Source organism: Mustelus asterias, chromosome 3 (genome assembly GCF_964213995.1).
Source record: "Mustelus asterias chromosome 3, sMusAst1.hap1.1, whole genome shotgun sequence".
Taxonomy (NCBI): domain Eukaryota; kingdom Metazoa; phylum Chordata; class Chondrichthyes; order Carcharhiniformes; family Triakidae; genus Mustelus; species Mustelus asterias.
The window spans coordinates 135,893,886-135,919,589 of NC_135803.1; the positions used below are offsets into that span (position 1 = coordinate 135,893,886).

Here is a 25,704-nt window from a genome sequence, read left to right on the forward strand (position 1 = left end):
AATATGATCCAGCCAATGTAACCATCATCATTGGATATAAAAAGAATCACTGAATCAGTCAACTGATCCCACTATAACCGGACAAGATGATGCTTTCCAGCTCGAGTGATTATCTTAGGGCCGTGAGGCCAAGGTTTTGTTCTCTAAGAGAAAGGACAAGATTACTCTAGCTGGGCTGATGTACAACGAGAAAGATAAGAAAATCTCTAAATTGATTTTGCACAGCTAACAAACATGGCCATTACCATTCAAAATAAAGAGAGATTTTTGTCTTAGAGCGAAAAGAATTAAGGGATATGGGGGGGGGGAAGGGGGATCAGGATATTGAATTTGATGAGCAGCCATGATCAAAATGAATTGCGGAGCTGCCTCAGTGGGCTGAATGGCCTACTCCTGCTTCTATTTTCTATGCTTCTCATCTGAACAATTACAAATGAGGTAAATTTCATATTGCGGAAATCTTCAATACCCGCAGTACACTATCCATCATTCACTGAAAATGTTAATCGTGGGAATGGCCAAATCCAACTATCAGCCACAGCCTGGATTTCATCTTCAGCCTAAACTCCAGCCATGATGCCACTGCAAATGGGCAGTAAAAAAATTACCCTCGTACTCAGGAATTCAACAAAATTTTACAGTCTCTATACTCCAAAGATTTCAAAGATATTTCAGATGATCACCAACATCCTTATGTACCATATGGTCCAAAAAAAGTAGAGTATTAGGGTCTTAACTCTAAAAACAAGGAAGAGTCCATAAATATTGATATTTTGACTGTCATAGACCAACTACCATAACTTGTATTTGTACTGTCAATTTAATGTAATAAAACATTTCCAAGGTTCTTTACAAGAGTATTATAAAGTGAAATTTGGCACCAAGCCACATAAGATGATGTAGAGTAGATGGCTAAAATACTGATTTAAAAAGGTAGATTTTAAAGAGCATACTAATGGAGGAAAGAGAGGGTAGAGAGGTTTAAGAAGGAATTCCTGAACTTAAGACCTAGGAAGCTGAAGGCGCAGTAACCAATGGTAGAACAAGATGGCCCAAGAAGTCAGAATTAGATGAATGTAGAGATCTCGGGAAGTTGTGGGACTAGAGGAGATTAGAGAGATAAGAAGTGGAAAGGCCGTGGAGGGATTTGAAAACAAGGATAAGATTTTATCAAGACTTTGTTTGGTTGATCAGTGAGCATGCAGGTGTGGGTGAACAGAACTTTGGGCGGGATTTTCTGGCTGCTCCCACCCCAAAACCGGAAAATCCACCCGAGGTCAACGGACCTTTGCACGGTCCGCATCTTGCCTGCTACGATTCCCGTAGCGAGTGGGGCAGGAAAATTCCCCCCTTTGTGTGAATAGAAACATGGCCAGCAGAGTTTTAGATGATTGCATGTTTGAAGAGGGTGGAATGTGGGAGACCAGCGAAGAGTGGGTTGCAATAGTCAAGTCTAAAGGCAACAAGGGCATGGATGAAGGACTAGTTTGATAAGGCAGACATAGAGAAAATTGGTTTGTTACAGGACGACAATGGCCTAGCTCAACACACACTAATACCTGAAGTCACTTCGCAGCACATTAGCAAACATTCCTGCTCAGTAACATTTCTAACATTCTGAGAAAAGATGGCCAGTAATTTGCTTCTGCATTAACAATAGCTTCTCTTAAAAATCTCTCATTTCCTCCAGCATCAGGAGTAGGTGGGGTAGATGGTCTTGAAATTTGATTCCCCAATTATTGCAGTTGATGAAGTTCAAGACTTTTCTTTTGTTAGGTGAGCCCATTTGTATAGACTTGGATTGGGTAACTGCTGGTGGGAAACTTGTTCCACTGCAGACTAATGAATAATGGAACAGGGTCCACTTCAACCACAATGGTGAGGAAGGGTTCTTGAACTCCCAAAATGCAAAGTAATAATGACCACTTTGCTGTCAAGAAAAAATATTTTGAAATGGAAAACAAAAATAAAGAATACATCAAATATAAAAATAAATATTCCAATAGAATACAATTATTCTATTTCCTAAAAAATGTTCTAACCACACACAACACACACAAAAATACATAATTCATGACATCTCTGTCCAATGTTTTAGGCATTCGTTTATCGCTGGATGTTCTAAATTGGTGACCTACTGGTCACAAGGTAGTCTTGGCAAAGATGTTTTGGCATCAATGCCCAATGCCATTGATGTTGTTGATGCCAATTTAATGACTGACACCTCAGGGTACCATGTATGGGGCTCTTACTGGAATGTCCTTACAGTTGCAACAATTATTGAATCAGCTCACTTTGGAATTTGCTGAGGTATTTTGCAATGGTGCTGCAACATGCACCAATGGGGAGATTATTTACCCATCTCTTGGTGCCAAAGCAAATTTGTGTTTTGGATAGGTTCTTCATAGTCAAACATTGAGATTTCTGAAAGCCTCTTAAGGGGCAACGTGGAAAGCCAACTCGAGGATAATCCTCCATTGCAAGGATTGGAGCTGTGAAAATCGACTTGATGACTATACTTGGACTGGAGCTTCTAACTCCAAAATTGAGCTTCTGTGCTGAGTTCTTCTGAATGTTGAGCAATTTGCTGTTACTTGGTAATTGTGGACAACATTGCCCAGCAGGTACCACAAGGAAATGAAATGTTTTGTTCATGTCGGTAGGCTCAATGACATTAATTAAAAGTAATTTAATGAATTAAAAGAATTTGCAGATTCATAAAGAAATATGAAGATAAAAGTTAATTAACCAGCGTTGAATGCTGAATTTATACTTGTGTATGCATATCAGGTTTTTCATTAGACTGAGTGCCAAGTAAGAATGGCAAACATTTTGTAACATGATCTATGATCAAGGAAATTATTCAACGTCTTTAACTAATTCAATGAACTTTCAATTAATGTGTAAAACATTCCTACTTTAGTGCAAAGGAAGCAAGATACCACTGTTGCCAATTTCTCAACATTAAACTTTAAAATGTGTAAACAGCACAAATATTTTATTGACTGATGTTTGTAAAAGACAGCACAGTGCTAAATTAAAAAGATTTTAATTTTGTAAGATTTTGAACTGCAACAGGGCACTTGTTTTTATCATGAAATCATGCTGGGTATAACGAGATATCCGTTCCATGCTCTTCAAAGGAAATATTTATATATATATATAAACAGATGCTGTCTCTCATTTTATGCTACAGGTTGTATAAATAGAACCTAACAAAAGAGTGCAAAATACTTTCGATAAGCCAGTACTTGGATATTGCTGAAAAGAGATGTTGCTGAAACTTTTCATCTCTCACCCATCAGGACAAATGCAAGAATGCCAAATTTCAAACAATCACAACAATTTATGATACAGGTGAAAAGGATTGTTTGGCAAATCAATCCAAGTTGGCCAAGGCATTGCCGTGAAAAAAGCCATGGGGAACCATAGATTTTCCCCAATAATGCACTTTTATTACTCACTATGTTCTCCATTTATCAACAATGGATGGTTTTCAGTTATCATTTGTTTCTTATTCAGATGATCAAGTATACAAGCGTAAGAACAGTTCTGCTATAATTTTACCCTTTTTACTGGTAAAACTGTCACTGTGACTGATTTCTGCATAAAGTTTTTCAATCTCTGCAACATAATACTCATTTCAATAATAAAGTTAATGCGACTGGGTGGGCTATCTAGATTCTAGAAGATTGTGTTACATGGCACTCTAATCACATAATTCATTGATAAATCCCAGTAAGAAACATTACATTAATATCTGGATGCCAAAAATGATCAGCAGCATGTTGTTTTACAAAGAAGAAAGAGCTAAGCAACATTTATCTTAATGATCGTTAAAATCAAAAGATATAACACCCTATTTTAGTAAAAATCACAATGAACCGAGTGATGTACAACTCATTCAGGATGCCTTGTTGGAGTGTTTCTAAGAAAGATGTTTGCTCTAACGGTGCTTAGAAATGATGACAAATAAAAGGCACCACACAAGTTATAATGGGTGTGATCTTACCACCCGTTCATGCCACACTCCCACTGCAGCGAAGTCAAATCTCTGTTCACTGCAGCGGGATGGGAAAATCCCGTGAGCGTGAATGGTCAGAAAATTTCCGACCATGGTTTTGAAAGGTGGGCGATGATGAATGGAGATGGTGAGGTTGTACCGTTGTCTCTGCTAAAAGAAAAACCCAGTTCACACCAATATTTAGAATCTCTGCCTCCTCAGTCTATTCTAGAAGGTCACAACTTCCTGTAAACTGGCTAAATCTAAGCTGATGAGGTAGGTCAAGTCATGAATCCATCACAGAAGAGTTTCCTTCAACAAAGTTTACCAAATTTAAAGTTACAACAGTCATGGCAGAAAGAATGCATTTTAATTTTTATTCCCTGAAAGAACCTTCTTTCTGGTTAAATGAGGAATGCAAAAAGAAGCTCCATTAAATTTAGAGTTATCTATGATTATTTTTGTGATGTTTTTATTGGTACAACTTCCACGCCTCAAAAAACAACGATTTATCTGCCAACACAGATGATATAAGGTGATCTAAGATTTTAAGATAGTTGTAAAAAATCCAGGGGGCAAACAATTAGAATTCCTTTAATGCAGCAAGGCATTACGATCTGGAAGTCACTACCTGAAAGTGGCCAATCCAGTAGGAACTTTTAAAAGGAAACTGGATATATACATGAAAAGGAGAAATGTGCAGGTCTATGGGAAAGAGCAAGGTAATGATACTAATTAGTGAATACTTTCAAAGGAGCCAATACAGAAACGATGGGCTGAGTGATCTCCTGTCTTTCTTGATTCTATGATGTAACAGAATATTAATATATATTAGAGAAGCTACAAAGCCTTTGCCATATTTTCCAAGAACTATTTAAAAAATGCTAGGAAAACAAACACTTCAGTCAAAAGTACTAACACATGCATGTCTATTAGTGTAGTTGATATTCCTCACTTCAATAATGTTGAGATGCTTGGTGCATTGAATGAAAATTAACTTCAATCAAACTTTCCTAAATATACACAGTAGCAAATGTAAAAGCCTCACGCCATCGAGAAAATAATTCCAGAGAAGTAGGAGGCGATTCTCCCATCTCGGGAGATTTCAGCGGGGCCGGATTAGCCCTATCCGCGCTGGGTGTCCGGCCCCGAGCGCCTCTCTCAGCGCCAGATTTCTGGCGCCGCCAGCTCCAAGCTATTCACTTTCGGGGACCTAGTGGCCCGACCCTGCTGGAGTGAAGGAGGGGGGTGGGCAATCAGCCCCACAAAGGGTTGGGTGGTGGGAAGGTGCCCCCTGGGCATTGACTCCCTGGCAGTGCCAGCCTGCGCTCCCTGGCACTGCCCAAGGGGCAAAGTGCCAATGCCCAGGGGGGCACCTTGGCACTGCCCACTGGGCATAGGGCAGTGCCAAGGGAACGGGGCCTATGGGGAGTGGGGCCTGATGGGGGTATCCTGCTGTCACTCTGCAGACAGGATTGGTGGGGGAAGAAGGGAAGCTAGTGATCAGGGTGGGCTGGGGGGGGGGGGGGGGGGGGGGCGGGTGGGACTGCGGGGATGGTAAATCGGGGGGTGGTGGTTGTGTCTGGCCCTGGACATGGTCGAGGGGGCTGGCCAGCAATCGAGCTGGCCAGCAATCGGAAGACCGGCATACAGGGGTCACTGCACATGTGCCGATCTCGGCATTGACAGATCGACGGATGCGCAGTGGCCCGCTCAGCGCTATGCTGCCGGCCTCTCCAGCGGGAGTAGGCCTCGCCCACTGATTTTCAGGTTTATGCTAGTGCACTCTGCAGTGCAGAGAGTGTGGGAAATTCATTTTTAAACTCCTGCTGAAAAAAAGTGTGATTTACATTAATTTTCACGCGAATTCGGGACTTAGAATTTGTTTGGGAGAATCGCCTCGTAACCTCTCTAATTTATATCAGAATCTATTGCAAGTAAATCCAGGTCCCAACTGAGGCTCCCATCATTTCATGCTAGCATGACCTTCAGAAAAAACAACCTATTACAATAATTTTCCACATTTTTAGGAACAGTTTGCCTTCAACCTAGTTCCTAACAGGATAAACATATAGCTTAAAATTGGACACTAACTATGGACAGGATTATTCCAGGTGCCTATGATGTATGTATTGGTTTGGTACATGGAGCTGCCCAAAATGTTCCTGTGTGGAGTTGATAGAAGGGGCTTTGTCCTATATTGAACCTGTACCCTGCACTCTATTTGATAATTGACTGTTTGATGCTAATAAGACTGCAGACAAGTGTACTGCTCAATAAATTCACTGTGAGTAATTTACTATTAAAATTGAACCAGTGACATCTCATTCGTTTAGACAGATGAACAATAATCGTATAAGTCTTGTGTCTACCATACTTTGAAACAATGAAACATGCAAGACTTTTGTTACACTTGCACACGATTGGCTCAAATATAATTTAAAAATTAGTGCCAAATCACTACTAACCGGTAGGATATTTTAAGTAAAAAAAATGAACAGGCATGAATGCGAACAAAATTCTACAATCCATAATACCGATTAAAAAAAGAACATGAGAAGTGGAAAAAGAGCACAACATCTATATTTGTTCGGATCTTCCTGTTGGCAGTGAAACCATGGCTTATGCCTGAGTGCAAGAAGAACTATGAATTCGCCTGATTCATAGTTTGCAGGGACAACTTCCTCTTCTTGCTGCAACGGGGTCTACTATTGGAATGAACTGCGTGGGTTTCCATATGGTACACTGTCAGTGAAACCAGGTCCCCTTTTGACATCACAAGCTGGTGACAAGCCCTTGAAGTCTGTGTTTCACCTCAATGACAGACACTTTTTAAAAAAAAAAGACTTTTAATTTTTAGAAGAACAATTAGGACACTTTAAAAAAAAAACTGTTGTAAACTTTGAGATGCATTTGACACTTTTATAACAGATCAAAAACCTACTGGGGTCTGTCCCCTCGCCATTAACACCCTCAGCAAACTCATCCAACCAGATGACATTGGCAGGACTGAGAAGCCAGTAGTGCTGGGGAGGACGCAGCAAAATGAAAAACATTTTCATTGCAAAGATCAAAGCTCGTGCCTGACAGAATTCACTAACTTTGCTCACTTATCGCCCGTGCCCATCAACATTCACTTTTTGCACATACAAATCCATTGCAAGTTGTGGGTAAATAGGCAAAGTTTCTGAATTAATAGTGCTGGCCTCTTTCAGAATAGAAATGGAAGACCAGCACTGCAGGCTCTTCTGGCGTCTATACAAATGCACCACAAGTTCCTGTTTTTAGCATGAGTGAGTTTGCTGGAAGTTGTGGTGCTGCTGCAGCCTCAACAGTGGCGAACATCTCGACATTAGGAGTGCAAGAGCCAGGCCATTATATATAAAAATGGAGAGTGGTCTCAGAATTGCAAAAGCATTATGTATGTGGTGAACATAATAACCCAGAAATTGCTGGAAAAATAGTACTGAGTTTAAAATACTCATTGTTATTAAGAACATAAGAACAGGAGTAGGCCATCTAGTCCCTCGAGCCTGCCCCGCCATTCAACAAGATCATGGCTGATCTGAAGCGAATCAGCTCCACTTACCCGCCTGCTCCCCACATCCCTTAATTCCCTTATCGATCAGAAATCTATCTACCCGTGATTTAAACATATTCAATGAGGTAGCCTCCACCACTTCAATGGGCAGAGAATTTCAGAGATTCACTACCCTCTGAGAGAAGAAGTTCCCCCTCAACTCTGTTCTGAACCGGCCCCCACTTATTTTGAGGCTGTGCCCTCTAGTTCTGGTTTCCCTTCTAAGTGGAAAGAATCTCTCTACCTCTACCCTATCCAGCCCCTTCATTATCTTATATGTCTCTATAAGATCACCCCTCAGCCTTCTAAATTCCAACGAGTGCAGACTCAATCTGTTCAATCTCTCCTCATAAGCTACAGGCCTCATCTCCGGTATCAACCTGGTGAACCTTCTCTGCACTCCCTCCAAGGCCAATATATCCTTTCGCAAATAAGGGGACCAAAACTGCACACAGTTGCAACTACTCCAGTTGCGGCCTCACCAGTGCCTTGTACAGTTGCAGCAAGACCACCCTGCTTTTATATTCTATCCCCCTCGCGATAAAGGCCAACATTCCATTCGCCTTCTTGATCACCTGCTGCACCTGCAGACTGAGTTTTTGCGATTCGTGCACAAGGACCCCCAGGTCCCTCTGCACAGTAGCATGATGTAATTTTTCTCCATTTAAATAAAATTCCAATTTACTATTATTTCTTCCAAAGTGGATAACCTCACATTTGCCAACATTATATTCCATCTGCCAGATCCTCGCCCACTCGCTCAGCCTATCCAAATCTCTCTGCAGACTTTCCGCATCCTCCACGCAATTCGCTTTCCCACTCATCTTCGTGTCATCAGCAAACTTTGATACCCTACACTCAGTCCCCTCCTCCAAATCATCTATGTAAATTGTAAACAGTTGAGGCCCCAGCACCGATCCCTGCGGCATGCCACTGGTCACCAACTGCTAACGAGAAAAGCACCCATTTATTCCGACTCTCTGCTTCCTGTTAGATAGCCAATCCCCAATCCACGCCATCACCTTACCCCCCAACTCCGTGTCCCCAATCTTCTGCAGTCACCTTTTGTGAGGCACCTTATCGAATGCCTTCTGGAAATCTAAAAACACCACATCCACCGGTTCCCCTCTGTCAACCGCACTAGTCACATTTGCATAAAAATCCAGTAAATTCGTCAAACACGACGTTCCCTTCATGAATCCATGCTGCGTCTGCTTGATCGAACCATTCTTATCCAGGTGCTCTGCTATTTCCTCTTTAATGATGGACTCCAGCATCTTCCCAACTACGGATGTTAAGCTAACCGGCCTGTAGTTACCCGCCTTTTGTCTACTTCCTTTTTTAAACAGTGGCATAACAGTAGCTGTTTTCCAATCAGCCGGCACTACCCCAGAGTCCAGCGAATTTTGATAAATAACTACTAACGCATCTGCTATTACCTCAACCATTTCTTTCAGTACCCTGGGATGCATTCCATCCGGGCCCGGGGACTTGTCTACCTTCAGTCCCATTAGTCTACCAAGCACTACCTCTTTAGTAACAGTAATTGTATTAAGGACCTCACCTCCCACCAACTCTCGATCTCTAATATTTGGTAAACTATTTGTGTCTTCCACCGTGAAGACCGACACAAAGAACTTATTTAAAGTCTCAGCCATTTCCTCGTTTTCCACTATTAAATCCCCCCTCTCGTCCTCCAAGGGTCCAACATTCACTCTAGCCACTCTATTCCTTTTTATAAATTTTAAAACTTTTACTATCATTTTTTATATTTTGAGCTAGTTTAGTTTCATAATCTATCTTTCCTTTCTTAATCGCTTTCTTAGTTGTTTTTTAAAGCTTTCCCAATCCACTAATTCTCCACTATTTTTGGCCACTCAGTACGCATCTGTTTTTATTTTAATACTCTCCTTTATTTCCTTCGTTATCCACGTCTGGTTATCCCTTTTCTTACAGTCCTTCTTTATCCTGGAATATATTTTTGCTGAGCACTTAAAAAAATCTCCTTAAAAATCCTCCACTGTTCCTCACCTGTCCTACCTACCAGTCTGCTCACCCAGTCTACATTAGCCAATTCCGCCCTCATCCTATCGGACTCCCCTCTGTTCAAGCAGAGGACACTGGTTTGGGACCCTACTTTCTCACCCTCCATCTGTATCAGAAATTTAACCATATTATGATCACTCAACCCAAGAGGATCCCTCACAAGAAGATCCTTAATTCTACCTGTCTCATTACACAGTACCAGATCTAAGAAAACTCACTCTCTCGTAGGTTCTGTAACATACTGTTCAATGCAACTATCCCGACAGCATTCTAAGAACTCTTCCTCAAGCCCTCCACGTCCAATTTGAGTCGACCAATCAATATGCAGGTTAAAACCCCCATGATTATTGCTGTTCCGTTTTTGCACACATCCATTATTTGCTTGTTTATAGCCCTCCCCACCTCTAAGTTATTATTTGGGGGCCTGTAGACCACGCCTACCAGTGTCTTTTTCCCCCTACTATTCCTTATCTCCATCCACAACGATTCCACATTTTGCTCTTTAGAGCCTATGTCGTCTCTCACTACCGTCCTGATATTATCCTTTATTAACAGAGCTACCCCACCTCCTTTTTCTACCTGTCTATCCTTCCTAAATGTCTGATACCCCTGGATATTCGGTTCCCAGTCCCGGTCACCCTGCAACCACGTTTTTGTGATGGCCACTAGATCATACTCATTTGTATGGATTTGTGCCATCAACTCATTTACTTTGTTTCGAATGCTTCATGCATTCAGACAAAGTGTCTTTATGCCAGCCTTAATCTGGACCCGGTTAGTTGAAATGCTACTAACATCTCCCGAGCCCTCTACTCCTTTAACTAGTTGAATGAGTGTAAATTGCCCAAATTGTGAAGAGGAAGAGATACCTTGCAGGAACAGCAGTTCATCATCAATCCCCAAGTTAAATTCAAGAAATCATTGTATTTGTGCAGCAAATATGCAACAAACCAGGCTTGTCTAACCCATGACCCATGGAACCCCACTTGGAAACCCAAGCTTTTGTATCCGGCCTGCGGAACCAGTGTTCAAAGTCGATTAGGTTCAATGAAATATTCTGTAAGGAGTTGCAACTCCCCAATCACAGGCATAGTTTGGGAGAGAAACAGTCTTGGATTGGAGGGACATGAAGCAAATGAGAGGCTTCTCTGTTTTCACAGCACACACTTTCTCTGCCTTTGGCCGTGCCCTCTCTCTCTTGTCCTCCCGTGTAAGCATCAGCTCCCAAAGCAATAAAGGGCTCAAGATAATGGAGCGGGCTGGGGTGGCCTCAAGGAACAGAAGAATTACAGCAACAGCATCTGCCTGGGACAGCTGGTGCCCAAGAAAGGGGTGGAGTGAAGATGTGTGCCACTTCAGTGTCCCGAATACCTCCTCAGTAAGTTGTCCAAACCTTCTTGGCTGGGTGGGTAGTGAGTGAGTCTGTGTGAGTGAATGAATGTGTGTGAGTGAATGAATGAGTGTGTGAGTGAGAGCAAGAAAACTGAGACCGGGAGTGAGCTGGACATGGACGTGCTCATGCACTCTTGAAAAACCCATCCATAAAGTAGGTCAGGAAAGCAGGAAAACCCAGGTTGAAAGGTTAGCTGCTTCTGACCTCCACCTTTCTATGCATTCCACCAAAGCCAGCCTGAAGTGTTTTGCCATCAGTATCCCTCTCCCTCCCCTGGTGACCAGGATTTGGGGCCTAGTTGGTCTCTCTAGCTTTGCTTCTTAAATGAAAAGGCAAAATAGGTTTTATTGGTCAACTCTGCTGCTTGGCAATTTTTAATTGTCATTTTTACTAATTGCTCCTTTTTTGATTGTCAATTTATTGCTTTGACATTGATTTCCATTTTAAAATTCATCTTTAATGTTGTGCCAGCAAACCTTATCTTGCTGAAAGTTGCTCATTGGTCCCTTGAGTGAGAAAAAAATTGAAACGAGGCCCCTGCACAAAGAAGTTGGACAAACCTGCAATAAACTAACCACAGAAAGTTAGGGCTGACATTTAACAATGTAGGGATCCTTCTAATGTCACTCTATGGCCGCGATTCTCTCATTGCGGCCCCCCACTTTTCTGGCAGGTCCGGCCAGGAGATACGAGTCCGCGGCCTTGAACGGGGATTTGCACATGCACAGGGAGTGCATGCACATCTCCCAGAGCTGGCGAACAGTCGCCAGCCAGACCACGTTGGAAACCGGCGGTAAGACAGGTAAGTCATTTAAATCAGTTTCTAATCTATTTTAAATATGTATATTTGTTAATTATCGCCCGATCGAATCTCCCACCCCGCCAGGAGTACTTCATCCCACATTCGGGGAGCTAGTGGGAGACCCTGCCGGAATGGAGAGGGGCAATCGGGGGCCCCCGAGGGGGTTGGGCGGTGGAGGGTGGTGCCTCCCGAGGATGGGCACCCTGGCAGTGCCAGCCTGTGCCCCTGGCAGTGCGCAAGGGGCAAAGTGCCCATGCCCAAGGGGCACCTTGGCAGTGCCCACCGGGCATCAGTCAATGCCAAGGGGGTGGGGCCTATTGTGGGCGGCGCCTAGGTGTGATTGGTGGGGTGAGGGGTCCCGCTGCTACTCTGCATTGGCTGGCCAGCAAACGGGGAGTCTGACAGATCGGACCACTGTGCATGCGCAGAGCTCCAGAACTGTCAAACTCCGGCGCGAATAGGCCCTGCCCCCCCTGGGTTTTTAATGAGATTCACGACTGTGATCTCTTCAGTGCGCAGAGTGCGGAGATTCAGGTGAGAAGCTGAACTGTCAGAACAGTCAGGATTTAGAACAGTTTTCCCACCAATTCAGCACTTTCGGGAGAATCGCCCCCAATGTCTCTGGCTGAGAAAAGAAAATCTGAAAACATGAAGTCTCAGCTGTAGGCATAAGCATTTTTTTTTTGAGATTTTGAAACTTTAAAGCAGATATCTTAGTTTTCCTGCCTTCCTCATTTTTCGCACTCAATCCAAATTTTTATTTCTCTCTCTACCCGGTTTGACTAATTGACCCCACTTTCTTCTCCCTGTTCCTCTGTTTATATTCCTAAATTTCATTGGTTAAGGACCTGTTGGTCATGTTCCTTACCAAGATACCTGATGCCTTGTTATACCTGCCCTCCATTATTATTCCACAATTCCTGCACAAAATTAAGTTTATTTACATTTTATTAATGTCACAAATGGGCTTACATTAACACTGCAGTGAAGTTACTGTGAAAATCCCCTAGTCGCCACATTCTGGCACCTGTTCGGGGACACTGAGGGAGAAGTTAGCATGGCCAATGCACCTAGCCAGCACGTCTTTCAGACTGTGGGAAGAAACCAGAGCACCCAGAGGACACCCACCCAGACATGGGGAGAACGTGCCGACTCCACACAGACAGTGATTCAAGGCAGGGAATCAAACCCGGGTTCCTGGCGCTATGAGGCAGCTGTGCTAACCATTATGCCACCTTGCTGTCCTAAAATAAAATTGAGCTGACAGGTGAGGGAAAAATCCTAACTGACGGGGGGGGGGGCATACCCAATTCCACAAATGTTGAGCCATTGTTACGTGACTAAGTTAGCACTTAAGGACAAGCACATAACTTGACCACACCCACATTGTACCCTTGATGATCCTTCTGAAATGATCACAGCCGAATTTGCAAACCCATCAGACAATACAAATAATAACCCAAGTTTGACGGGTCATTCGAGGAGTTGTCAAAATAAATGTGCCTTTATCGGGGTACACTTATAAATTGAGCCTCAGAAATGGGATGTAATGAAAACAGAATTAACGTCCACCGAAGATACAACTACTGCTCATATGGCACCCAGGACGAAATGGGAATGCGCTGTTCACAATCACGAAAACCAGAACCATACACTGCACTAATTGAAATGACTGTCGAGCGTCTTTTAAGCTGCAGTCAGTGGCAATCGCGGAGAAATGCTGACCTGTACTTCTGCATCTGTAGAAAGTGACTGGTGGGGCAATAGTAAAGAAACTGGGTTGAAACACCGTAAATCTGTTGCTCACAGAACCTTCCAGTCGCCAGAATTTACAGCAATCCAACACCCCAAACTCGGCCGGCATCAATTCATTCAGGGGTGCTCAGGAGAAAACCAAATCCTCTTCCGTACATTGTCCTTTCTTTTTGCATCAAACTTGGAATTCAAACTGCAAGGCAACAGTAATCACTCTGCCCTGTCGCTGATTAGAGTCCATAGACTCTGTCAGCATTGAACAAAGTAACACTAACTCATCTAACAGAGCACTGTTACATCTCCCAATGTTTATATTCATTCGTAGGATGTGGACTTCGAATTGAGTGGCTAGTACATCAGTAAGAGTGCAAATAAGGGTCAATCACATCACATGTGGCACTCATGGAGTAACATATAGGTCAGACCAAGTAAAAACAGGAGATTTATTTCCCTCAAGGGCGTTAGTCAGCATCAAATGAACAGCAAGCTTAGAATACCCCCCCAACCTCACTACTGAGCGGAAATGCTTGGATTGTACACAAAATTCAACTTTCACCACAACTCCTTCCACAACGGAGATATCTAAATTGGACCAGCAACTTTACTCCCTTCCGGCCAGCAGAAATTCAGACATATGATCGCAAACTTATATTTATGCTTAACCACCAGTAACAATGCCCCCCCCCCCCCCCCGCCCGGCCCAAACACACACAACCTACTATCAACTGAACAGAGCTACAGAGCTCCCCCAAACCCCCCCATTGCCCAGCATGAAAATTCTGGTTGGACCAAACTTCTGTGCTCCATGAGCAGAATTCCCAGGACAGGAGTACAAATCTTCATTGAACTTTCCTCTGCATGGAAAATAATTATTGGAATCTGACCCCAACTGCTCAATGGAATTTGTCCTCCCACTTAGCCGAGACAACAAGACGAACCCAACCAGAATTGAGATGCCAATGGAGCAGGAACATTCACAGAAAATACCAACCCCATGTTTGTTCTTCCCCACAACATACTCTACTTCTCCACACTCCTTCCACAAATTCCTTCCCCTCATTTTCCCTCCATTCTGCCTCTTCTATTGCTCACTTTGTTTCTTCCATCATTTACTTTGCCTTTCCCTCCATTCCTCCCCCATCTCCTGCTTTCCTTCTTCCCCCCTCCAATATGTTCCCTTTTCCTTCAAATTGGATATTTGGTTGGGTGTATCTATGATTGACACATTGCACTTGGGAAGTAGAAAGCAGGAATACATAGCTGGAGTTTGCCTGTATATTGAAACCATACATTGGTAATGTACATTGCATAACATCGCATGAATTCTGCAAATTAATTTAAAATATGATATATTTCAGTTTAAATCTACAAATTTCCCAAGTGAATACATGCTACTTACCTGGAAAGTTACAGAAACCAATTACATCAGCAACACTTCACCAAAAAGCTACAACGCATGTGTTTATTTAAGAATAAATCTTTATTTAAGCAATAATTTTAAAGCTGGCTTTAAACACTTCCACTTAGATTGACTCTGACATGGCTCAATTGGACATTTATTAAAGGGACGCTGAAACTTATGGCACAATACCCCAACCAGGAGAAGGAACCATAGGAAAGGGGGTGGGGGGGGGCAAAACCTCGTGTGCCGCAGGCAGATGATTGTCATCCCACATGACTAATAATGCAGATTTCACAACACCCAAATGAAAAACAATTTTGATACAAGTGCCATGAAGAGTTCCCATTAAACAATGCCCATTCTTAAATTTCATCGGTTAGGAATGATGTAAAGGATGAAATCACAACTCATTAAAACTCAAAATATACATAGTAGTTCAGTGAGCTGTACCTTTATTAACAATTTATAAGAGATAAAGGTGACTCCAAATCTTACTTTCTCAATAGCAATCAGAGGTTTTAATACATACTGGTATAAAGACTAAACAACGAAAAAGCAAAGTCACTAGATTATTTACATCAACTAAGAGTCATGTTATGGTAAATTATATGTTTAGCACATTACAAACTGAACTGAGTTTCTGAAGTTCTGATAATGTTTGTGCCATCTATCTGTTCTGAAACCACAAATTTATTTTTTAAACAAAAGCAGATAAAGCCCACAGTCTCCAGATCTGTCTACAGCCTATTTGAGACGGGTACACTACATATTGTGAGCATAGTGACTTGAACTAGATGGCTTAAAACAATAAGATTTTCTTCAATGGTAAAACTGTATTTCTTTTGATAGCTGATATTTTTGTTTGAAATGCATGATGAAAGGTTGAGAGTGAGCCAATATTTGTAGAAGCCTCTTGAAGCAGAAAAATATGAAGACTGCTGTTCCAACTAATCACTAATTTGTATTTAATATACAAAATATTGAAAGTCTAGGTGGCACAATACAGGATATATTTTGTGTCACCCGCTTTCTTCAGGTATGCTTCCTGTCCCTATATTTCCTTTTTAAAATATGAATTTTAAGGATGCAAGTCACACATCATCTAAGCTGTTAGATTAGGCAAAACCAAAGATGACAACCAGAGATATGAACTTAACTTTATCTGTTATGAAATGGCGGAATCTGAAAAAGGCCATCTTTGTTGTGCTTATTGGTAGATTGTCACTTTTCAATTAAATAAAATTTTTCTGTACATGTTACAAAAGATATAGGGCATCAGTAAATATACTCGATCTGAAGCCCGCTGACAACTTTATCTATAAATACTGCCAGACCAAATAAAAACAGAAAATGCAGGAAATACTCAGCACGTTTGGGGATAGAGAAACCAAATTAATGGGTACAATTTCCTCCTTCTCCTGGAGGCAGCCTTGAGGAGTGAGGTGGGAGGAGGAGGCAGGAGGGTGATGGTGGGTGCTGAGGAAATGTACAACAAAAGCATCAAGATAGGTTTGCAAATATGGATAACATGACTCACCACAGCTACATGATTTAGTAGTGTCATGAGTGTCAGGTCAGTTTAGCTTGTTCTCTGGATAGTTTATATCATTTAGGGCTTCAAAAATATTTAGTCTCGCAAATTAATTGAGCTAAAGTATCAAGTAGCAATATCTAGTCATCTTTAACATAAAAAATGAATTCAAACCTCCCCCTGCTTAATAGGACAATGAATGTTTTGTATTGTAGGAATTCAGAGTTCATAATTTCAATATAATTGGAGATGAATTCCTTAAAATGAAGAATTTAAGTTTATTTATTTGTATCACAAGTAAGCTTACATTAACTCTGCAATGAAACTACTGTGAAAATCCCCTAGTTGCCACACTCCGACGCCTTTTCAGTTACACGGAGGGAGAATTCAGCTTGGCCAATGCACTTAACCTCTTTCGTACAATGGGAGGAAACTGGAGCACCCAGAGGAAACACACGCAGACACAGGGAGAACTTGCAGACTCCACACAAACAGTGACCCAAGCCGGGAATCAAACCCGGGTCCCTGGCGTCGTGAGGCAGCAGTGCTAACTACTGTGCCACGAATTGTTTGCAATGTGTTCCTTGAAATTTTTCTAGAGGTGGCTCTAGGGAGATGATAGTTACCTACCCAAGAAGCCAATGAAGGTATTTACTGAGCCTATTTGTGGCCTTTTTTCAGAAGGGAATAGAATTTTTGCCAATAATGCATGGGACATCTGCTTTGCCTGAAGTTCAGCAACTCAGAGGAGGAGGAGAGAGAGCACAGCAGGAGGTCAGAGTGCCATAAGATGCATGTGCAGTTTTCACTTTGAATGACCAAATTGGCAATCCTCAGACCATCTGCATGCAAAGATGGACCTGTAGACAGATCTACCAGATAGTGCTTGGGCTGAAGGATTTGCTGTTGGCCCCATCATCGATATTGCATCTCCATCTTGTGCATCTTTCTCCTACTCCACTCAGCTCATCATCACACAACTTTTACAGTGGTGTTGCCAGCTGATCTTCGCTTTGAGTGCCCCCCTGCGTTGCTGGGCCTCCCACCTTCCCTATTTGGATGGTGAATTTGGAGGCGGCCCCCTCCTGTAAAATTCAGCCGAGGGCAGAAAGCAGAGTTGGGACCCAGAAATGGTCCTACCTCCGGATGATTTTCCAAAAAGTCAGCCCAATGTTTCAGGTCCATGATCTTTCATCAGAGCTTCAGGATAAGATGTACAACATGTGTCTAGATAATGTTCTGTTGGTTTTGCATTGAGTTGTACTATTAGTAACAATTCAAAAAATGCAAATGCAATTTCTTTGTCTGATGGTTTAATGTCATTATTGGATTTATTTCAAAAATGGTTAAGCACCCTTGTGGAAATACCAAATGGAGAAATTTTCCATCAATGGTATCAATAATATTTCGCAGAATGATTTCAACTTCTGTTTTACCATTAAAAATTGTTCGCACCAATATTTGTTTTAAGTTGTACAAGATTTTGAACAAGAGACAAAAATGGACAAACAATATGATAATCCAAGACAACATGCATCCTCACAGAAGCTAAGCAACTGTAGAAGTCGAAGCATCCGCTAAAATAAATAGCGTGATATACCACAGCTAGGTAGGTGACTTATTGCATGAGCAATCAAATAGGCTTACCTTGTTCTGTGCAATGTTTAAAAAGATTGAAACGAGCTCGATTAATCCATTAAAAGTAATGCAAAACATCGTATTAATAAACCAAAAGTGAATATGTACAAGTCATCTTTACTTTAAAAAGTGGATGAAGCATCCCAATCTCCCCTCTCTCAATTGAAAATGTACAAGTCATCTTTACTTTAAAAAGTGGATGAAGCATCCCAATCTCCCCTCTCTCAATTGGAGTTTTGCATTAGAGCAGAAAAAGAAATACCCCAACATAATTCTCCTTCAGACCTGAAAATTCTTATTTCTCTCATCACTTGCTGTTGCGAGACAAAAACTCAGCAGGTCCCGCAACATCTGTGGTGGGGAGAAACAAGAGTTTTCAGGTGTGAAAGGAGCATCATGTTGGGTCTGCTGAGTTTTTTTTCCAGCAAACTTCAGTCAGGATTTCAGATTTCCAGCTTCTATCTTCAAGTTTTGTAGTGGACGTTTTCAGAAGCGGTAATTTAAATACAATTGGAGATGAATTCCTCAGTTCGAAAGTATAGTTTGCAAAGTGCTTCCCCCCCCCCCCCCCCCCCCTACACACACACACAAACTCTGTCCACTCGCTGTGAGAAAATGTAATCAGTTGCCCCTCTCACTCACTGAAGTGCCAGTGTGTTGATTGTCACTGCAACACGGTTCAGGATCAGAGCTTTGCCAACGCTTGCCACTACTAACCTTGACTCTTGCAACATTCAAGCGAGAATCTTCGATCGCCCCCCCTCGGTGACAGCTTCTTATCTTATCCGCAGCAGAGCGCGAGTGTTGTTGTTGCTGCGGCTTCCCATCTCGTCCCCGGGAAGGTTGAAAAGGCTGACAGCTACAGCTACAGCCACAGCCCCCACACGCTCTGCTCTCAGGTGCTTTGCTGCTTGCGCTGTGGTGTCAAAGTGGTGAGGCGCGCCACTGTCACAACATCCCAGTCACGCGCTCCGCCGCGGGACGGGAGGCTTCTGAGGCGCGCGTCACCGTGAGAGCGCGCGCTCACGCGCGCGCACCCGACGGGCGCGCGTGCCCGAGCGCCACGGAGCAGGCGCGCCCCCCCTGGCTCACGCCGAGCAGCAGCAAGCTGCGGCTGATGATTCAGCCTGGTTTCATTTAGTTCCCAACTTTTTGATAAAGATCCTCTTTCCTAGTCTTACCCATGTCTGTGCGGGGGCAGCACGGTGGTACAGTGGGGGAGGGGGGGGGGCGGCACAGTGGTACAGTGGGGGAGGGGGGGCGGCACAGTGGTACAGTGGGGGAGGGGGGGCGGCACAGTGGAGGGCGGCACGGTGGCACAGTGGGGGAGGGGGGTGGCACAGTGGGGGAGGGGGGTGGCACAGTGGCACACTGGAGGGGGCAGCATGGTGGCACAGTGGGGGAGCGGCATGATGGCACAGTGGAGGGGGCAACATGGTGGCACGGGGACAGTGGCACAGTGAGGGGGTGGCACAGTAGCACAGTGGGGGAGCAGCACAGTGGCACAGTGGGGGGCAGCACGGTGGCACAGTGGGGGAGCGGCATGGTGGCACAGTGGGGGAGTGGCACAGTGGGGGGCAGCACGGTGGCACAGTGGGGGAGCGGCATGATGGCACAGCAGAGGGGTCAACATGGTGGCACGGGGACAGTGGCACAGTGAGGGGGTGGCACAGTAGCACAGTGGGGGAGCAGCACAGTAGCACAGTGGGGAGCAGCACAGTAGCACAGTGGGGGAGCAGCACAGTGGGAGGCAGCACGGTGGCACAGTGGGGGGCAGCATGGTGGCACAGTGGGGGGAAGCATGGTGGCACAGTGGGGGCAGCACGGTGGCACAGTGGGGGGTAGCACAGTGGTGGGCATCACAGTGGCACAGTGGGGAGAGCGGCATGGTGGCACAGTGGAGGGAGTGGCACAGTGGCACAATGGTCAGCACTGCTACCCTCACAGCGCCAGGGACCCAGGTTTGATTCCCGGACTCGGGTCACTGTCTGTGTGGAGTTTGCATGTTTTCCCCGTGTCTGCGCGGATTTCCTCCGGGTGCTCATTTTCCTCCCACACTCCAAAGATGTGCGGGTTAGGTTGATTGGCCATGCTAAATTGTCCCTTAGTGTCAGAGGATTAGCAGGGCAAATATGTGGGGATGCAGGAATAGGGCCTGGGTGGGACTGTGGTCAGTGCAGACTCAATGGGCTGAATGGCTTCCTTCTGCACTGTAGGGATTCTATAATGATGTTGTTTGCCCCAATGTGGACCACACTGGATCCTCTCCCTCCCACTCCAATATCCTTTCAAGCCGGTCAGAGATGTCCCTTGCCCTGGCATTGGGCAGGCAATCTACAATGCGGGATTCACGATCTGGGTTACGAAGGATGCTATCAATCCCCTAACTATAGAATCCCCTGCAACTACCACTTGTCTTTTTGCTACCCCCCCTCTTGAATGGCCTTCTGTAACACAGTGCAGTGGTCAGCTAGCTCATGCTAGGTACAGCCCATTTCCTCATCCACACAGGGAGCAAGCACCTCGTACGTGTTGGACAAGGTCAAGAGCTGAGGCTCCTCCGTTCCTGAAATCAGGATCGCTCTACCTGCCTCACTTGGAGTCACACACATTCATTGAATCATAGTATTACTTACATTGCAGAAGAGGCCATTTGGCCCATCGAATCTGCACCAACTCTCTGACAGAGTATCCCACCCAGGCCCTCTCCCGTGCCCATGCCTAAACCCCACACATTTATCGTGGCTAATTCATCTAACCTACACATCTTAGGCCACTAAGGGAAAATTTAGCATGGCCAATCCGCGTAATGTCTTTGGACTGTGGGAGGTAATCGGAGCACCCGAAGGAAACCCACGCAGATACGGGGAGAACGTGCAGACTCCACACAGACAGTGACCCAAGGCCATAATTGAACCTGGGTCCCTGGAGAGCTGTGAGGCAGCAGTGCTAACCACTGTGCCACTGTGCACCCTGATAATGCAACGTCTGGACGAATCATTCAGTGTCTTGGTCAGTCAGTGCATTGGCTTTCTCTGGTTCTCCCCATTTTAACCACAAGGCGCCACTTATTGTGTAAAAAAAAATGTGTTGTGGTCGGCAGACAACTATTATTCTCAGTTGTCGTGAACTTCGCTTTTTCTTTTAACAAGTTCCTCAAACTTAGAACTTGAGTCTCAACACCACTCATGCTTCTTACGCAATTCAAGAATGGCTTTGGCGTGCTGAAGCAAGTTTTTTTGTTTTTTTGCAGTGTTAATATACACAGCTTTCCTCACTTGTAAAATAGACAAGAAGCAGTCTAAACGTTGAACATGCAAGACACACAATGCAGGGATCTGATTTGATTTATTATTATCACGTACTGGGATACAGTGAAAAGTATTGTTTCTTGTGTGCTATACAGACAAAACATACCATTCTTAGAGTACATTGGGGAGAAGGAAAGGCGAGGGTGCAGAATATATCTGCAGTTACAGATAAGGTGTAGAGAACGATCAATTTAATATAAGGTAGGTCCATTCAAAAGTCTGATGGCAACAGGGAGAAGCTGTTCTTGAGTTGGTTGGTATGTGATCTCAGACATTTGTATCTTTTTCCCAACGGAAGAAGGTGGAAGACCATATATCCAGAGTGTGTGGGGTCCTTGATTATGCTGGCTGCTTTTCCGAGCAGCGGGAAGTGTAGACGGAGTCAATGGATGGGAGGCTGATTTGCATGATGGACTGGGCTACGTTCACAACCCTATGTCGTTTCTTGCAGTCTTGATCAGAGCAGGAGACATACCAAGCTGTGATACAACTGGAAAGGATGCATTCTATTGTGGATTTGTAAAAATTGGTGAGAGTTGTAGTGGACATGCCGAATTTCCTGAGAAAGTAGAGGTGTTGGTGGGCTTTCCTAACTATGGCCTCAGCATGGAGGGTCTAAGACAGATTGTTGGTGATCTGAACAGCTATAAACTTGAAGTTCTCGACCATCCCCACTTCATCACTGCTGTTGTGGACAGGGGCATGTCCTCTATTACGTTTCCTGAAGTTGATGACTACCTCTTTCGTTTCACTGATATTGAGGGAGAGATTATTGTCATCGCACCATTCACCAGATTCTCTATCTCTTTCCTGTACTCTGTCTCATCGTTGTTTGAGATCTGACCCACTACAGTGGTGTCATCAGCAAACTTGAAAATGGAGTTGGAGCAGAATTTGACCACATAGTCGTAAGTGTATAAAGAGTGTATAAAGATCAGCATCTATAGAGAGATAGGTATGAGATTTGGGTAGTTCCATGCATCAGAACATCTTGTAATGCAGGGAAAATATATAAGGACATGAAAGCCTAAAGGAGAAAAATATAAAATAAGTAAACATGAAACTGGTGTTACACTTCTTGAAAAATACATCAAATTTCTATATTAATGTGCATTTAGATTAATTGTACACTTAATTTATACTGCAATAGATTTTAATCTTAAAAATATAGTGATATTGGATTTTTAACATCCTGCTTCCTGCTTTTCTTGTGCCACCCCATCATGCTTGCCACTCTTTCCCTACTTCCCTCAATGCCATCCATTTTTCCTTTTTTCTCCTCTTCACTTTCGTCACTCTCTTTTCCTTTCATCGCCATCCACTCCACTCAGCCTTTCAGAGTCATCACTCTGTCCTCTTTTCTTGATGTGTAACTGGCCTCCCTCTGACTGTTTTCACACGTTTCCTGCCCACTTCCACTGACAACTGCTTCCCCAGAACAGTTATAAATTGCGCTCCTGGATTTTCATTCCTCTCCCAACTCCGAAAGAAGACACAATGGCTGCGCAACTCAATAACCCTGAAAAGAAATTCATGTGTGGGTTGTGATGTAAAATTAACCCTAGCCTGTTGCAAACTGATTTCTGCCTACTAATTTAAATTATTGGGTTTTGTTTCAATCTGTTCATGGGATGTGCGTAGTGTTACAATTATTATATTTTGGGACTGTATCTTTAAATTTAGGGTTTTGTGAAGGGGGTCATATGACCTGTTTTGAAGTCTGACTGACAGTAATCCTCGATGTTCAGGTTGCAAGGTTTAAATTGTTTTACTGAAAAAAGGTGCATGATTATGGAGACAATGGGGGCGATTTTACGAGAACAATGTGCAGCTAGCGTGAAAATGGGAGTGTTGCAGATCTGCTTTTTGGGCAAGTCTTTACTCCTAATCTTGTGTACTTAGTGCATGAAAAAATGGGCTAGACCATATCTAGCTACTAGGGGCAGTGGGCAGGGTTTAAATCACCAGCCAGCCTGATCAAGCAGCAGAGGGAGCTATTGCGCATTTGCAAACCTCTGCGGCTGGAAATAAGCAATTGCAACAGCAGAGGCCTGACAGAGAGAGAGAGAGAGCCATCACGCTTCTGCTGCTGCAGCTGGCTACAACCCAGCCCACCCCCTGTTATCATGGGGGCCCGCAGCCGAACGCGATCCCCACATCGCTCAAAAATATCATTTCTGCCGCTCTCCCCACCCCTCACCTCCCAGACTGATTGCACTCCCCTGCACCAATAGTATGCAGAGCAGCAGTGCACCCCCCCACCGATTGCAGACAGAGTGCACAACGGGCCCCCCAGCCCTTCCCCGATAGGGCTTCCCTGCCCTGTCCCCACCACTTCAGGCCCCGATCCCATAGGCCCTGCCCCTTCAAGCCTCAGTGGGCAGTGACAAGGTGCCTGGTGAGCATTACCAAGGTGCCGGGCTGGCACTGCCAGACTGGTACAGCCCAAGGGGCACCTCCCCTTGCCCTCGACCTCCCCAGGGGACCCCAATGGCCTCCATTTCAACCAGCAATGGCAACACGACTGTTCACCGTTCGTGAGGAGCAGGTACTTTCCTCAGCGGAGGAAAGGCCACAAAGGCAAGTGAGCCCCGACGATTGCATCCCGGGCTCATTAAATTAGCATTGAAATAAATTTACATCATTATTCTGCCTTTCGCTGGAAATGGGAGAGAGGCTGACTGCGCCGGAAATCCTGTGCCGGTAAGACCGCGAGAGCCGAGAAATCGGGCACGATTTTGATTTCTCGGCTCTCCTGCGATTTTACCAGCTCACTCTGCCCATCGATAGGTGGGGTGAGCTGGTAAAATCGCGGCCTGAGTCTCCCAAAGTCCCAGAAAGGTGGTGTAAGTATCAGATTGCAAACAATTGCACAGTAAACTGTCCATAAGACATAGGAGCAGAAAGAAGTAGGCCATTCAGCCCATTGAGTCTGCTCCACTATTCAATGACATAATGACTGATCTAATATCACAATCCACTTTCCCACCTTATCCCCATAACCCTTGACTCCCTTACTGACTAAAAATCTGTCTATCGCAGCCTTGAATATACTTAACGACCCAACCTCGTCTGCCACCTGCGGTAAAAAATCTCACATATTCACTACCCTCTGAGAAAAGAAATGTCTCCTCATTTTTGTGTTAAATGGGCAACCCCTTACTCTGAGATTATGCCCTCTGGTCCTCGGTGCTCCCACAAGGGGAAATAACCTCTCAACATCTACCCTGTTAACTCCCTGAGAATCCAATATGTCTCAATAAGGCTGCTTCTCATTCTTCTAAACTTCAATGACTACAGGTCCAACCTACTCAACCTCTCCTCATAAGAAAATCTCTCTGTACTCAGGATTAACCTAGTGAGCCTTCTCTGGACTGCCTCCAATGCCAGTATATCTTTCCTTAGATAAGGGGACCAAAACTGTTCACAGTATTCCAGGTGTGGTCTAACCAGTGCCTTGTATAGTTTTAGCAAGGCTTCCCTATTTTTATATTCTATTCCCTTTGAAATAAAGGCCAACATTACATTGTTCCCTGTTACCTGCTGAACTTCAATGCTAGCTTTTTGTGATAGATAAAACAGTACAGCACAGAACAGGCCCTTCGGCCCACGATGTTGTGCCGAGCTTTATCTGAAACCAAGATCAAGCTATCCCACTCCCTATCACCCTGGTGTGCTCCATGTGCCTATCCAATAACTGCTTAAATGTTCCTAAAGTGTCTGACTCCACTATCACTGCAGGCAGTCCATTCCACACCCCAACCACTCTCTGCGTAAAGAACCTACCTCTGATATCCTTCCTATATCTCCCACCATGAACCCTATAGTTATGCCCCCTTGTAATAGCTCCATCCACCCAAGGAAAATATATGTGATATATGCACAAGGACTCCAAATCCTTCTGTGCTACCACATTCTGCAGTCTTTCTCCATTTAAATAATATTCAGCTCATTTATTCTTTGTACAAAATGCATAACTTCACAATTTCTGGCATAGTCATTGTCTATATCCCTCTCTAGACTCTGAGCCATCTTCACCACTTGCCTTTCCACATATGTTTTGTCACCCGCAAACTTGGCAATCGTACATCCGCTTCCCTCATCCAAATTATAAATTTTTCTTGTAAATAATTGTGGCCCCAGCTCTGATCCCTGTGGCACTCCACTTGTTGCAGTTTGCCATCCTGAAACTGCCACTGTTACCCCAACTCTCTTCAGAGGCTCTGACGAAGGGTCATCTAGA

The 25,704-nt window shown here is 44.1% G+C and overlaps 1 protein-coding gene across 3 annotated transcripts in view; it reads right to left on the reverse strand.

Annotated features, from left to right (window-relative positions):
• Nucleotides 1-19,070, reverse strand: part of pparg (peroxisome proliferator-activated receptor gamma) — a 114,117-nt gene extending 95,047 nt beyond the window's left edge. For 2 of the 3 annotated variants that reach the window (XM_078209717.1, XM_078209718.1), the window contains exon 1: nt 18,868-18,999. The gene's annotated coding sequence lies outside the window, so the exon portion shown is untranslated. Of the gene's footprint in view, nt 1-18,867 lie in introns of all 3 variants that reach the window. The other variant, XM_078209715.1, reaches the window with a different exon arrangement.
• Nucleotides 19,071-25,704: the final 6,634 nt, after the last annotated feature.